Genomic DNA, 1,848 nt, shown 5'->3' with positions numbered 1-1,848 from the left:
TGTGACGCAGAGAACAGGAAGTACCACAGCTCATGTTGTTCCCTCCTTTTCTCTCAGTGTCTTTGTGTGGACAGAAGTTCACTCTGACTCTTCTTCCCTCCACAGTCCACAGGGAGAAACTGACTCTGAGACTTTCACAGTAAAATAATAATAATGTTGTATTTACACTCACCTGCCTCAGGCATCAGTTTCCTCCTTCTGCTGCGTCGACTCAAAATGGAGTCTGAACTAACACTGAACACTTTCACTTTCACTTGCTCCTCCCCTCTGCATTTACAGGTAATCACCTGAGTCTGTCTACGTGTATATGTGTGTGTGTGTGTGTGTGTGTGTGTATGTGTGTGTATGTGTGTGTGTGTGTGTGCACTTCTAAAAAGGCAGGTTGTCACATAGAAACTTTTCTTTCTCTCAGCTGAACATGAACTAAATCCCTTCATCTGTTTTCCTTTCAGCAGCACAGAAGTTGCTTGTTGCATTTGTTGTTGTACTTCTTTAGAAAACCTCCTGCACTTGTGAACAGAATAATGAAACTATAACCATAACAATAGGGTTCAATTCAGTGGAAAGTTGTTGATATTTTAAAAGCATACTCTGGCGTTTAATTGAATTTTATTCATTTATGTTTCACTCGTGTTTCCTTTTATTCTGTGATTATATTGCGGATTTTTTTCCTTTTAATACCCTACTTTTATTTTTGGTTATTTATTTTGAACTTTTGTTTTTGGGTTTCCTCACTTCCAAACCTTCTCTCTTTTAGTATTTTATTATTTTATCTTTACTATTTTGTCTTCGTTTTTATTTAATATTTAACCTTCTACCTTTCGTTTCTGGTTTTACTTACTTTAATACACGTCCTCTGTTTTAGTATTTTGTTCTTTTCTTTATTTTTCTTGAGGGTGAAAACTGGAATGTGTGAATAAATACAATGGATCAAACTTATGAGTCAAGTTTCTGTCTGGGTTTCTCTCCAAGTGTCAAGAAAGTTCTCACTCGCTCCAGAAACTTCCCACCGGAAACAAAGGCTGCGTTCCCTGCTCTCATTGGCCAGCGTTTTGACACGTCATTTAGGAAGTGATGATGAGAAAAACACCTGAATTAATGTGATTTCGCATTCAAAATAAAACAACGGCCTGATTTTGAATTGCATATACTATCAATTAATTTGGGGCCGTTTTATTTTGAAATTACTAACCGCTGCCACAGACGCTGACTTGACAGTGTGTGTGTGTGTGAAACGTCTAGAAGCAGCCAGAGTCAGATCCACAGGTATAAAGCGGAAGGTGTGAGAGCTGAGAGCAACAGAAACAGATCAGAGAGGAAGGAGAAGATCAGACCTACAACTCAACACTGAACTGAGAGTACACACTTCATTAATGAGAGGAAGTTTACTTTGAAAGTTTGAAGCTTTGATAGTTGGTAAATGGTAAAATATTTTATTTTGAAGTAATGTAAGTGGAGCATTTAATTTGACAAATTTTGAAAATTACAAATTCTGATTTTCTTCTGAACTTTTTTTATCTTTAAAGGTTCATAACTTTTCAGTTGTAGGATATCATGTTATAATGGAGGGTGTAAGGCACATTCTGAATAAATAAAGAAATAAATAGATTTTTTTGACAAAAAATATCTTAAATCATTAAAACACTTTTAGATATTTCTGTGTGATGATTATGACGTTTTTGTGAATCTTTCAGGAGCTGATAATGTATTGAATCTTGATTCTGTATTGATCCTATCAGCTCTTTGGTATCTGGCCACTTAAAGCTGGAGTGCAGGACTTTTACATATAAAGGAACGTGTGTGAAATCCAAACCTTTGTTAAATGAGTTCTCACAGAGCTGATTAACC

At 36.0% G+C, this 1,848-nt stretch overlaps 1 protein-coding gene across 1 annotated transcript in view; it reads right to left on the bottom strand.

Annotated features, from left to right (window-relative positions):
- LOC147817211 (protein NLRC3-like) overlaps positions 1 to 544 on the bottom strand; it is a gene marked incomplete at its 3' end in the record, with an annotated part of 15,909 nt that extends 15,365 nt beyond the window's left edge. Inside the window, exon 1 of the mRNA XM_087171371.1 lies at positions 173 to 544. The remainder of the gene's footprint in view (positions 1 to 172) is intronic.
- Between the last annotated feature and the right edge of the window lie 1,304 nt (positions 545 to 1,848).

The sequence above is a fragment of the Seriola lalandi genome, unplaced genomic scaffold (genome assembly GCF_002814215.2).
Source record: "Seriola lalandi dorsalis isolate HSWRI2012SDOR001 ecotype SW California unplaced genomic scaffold, Sedor1 jcf7180002054987, whole genome shotgun sequence".
Lineage (NCBI taxonomy): Eukaryota > Metazoa > Chordata > Actinopteri > Carangiformes > Carangidae > Seriola > Seriola lalandi.
Note: the sequence above shows the minus strand (reverse complement) of the source record. Positions and strands in the feature narration are given on the sequence as shown.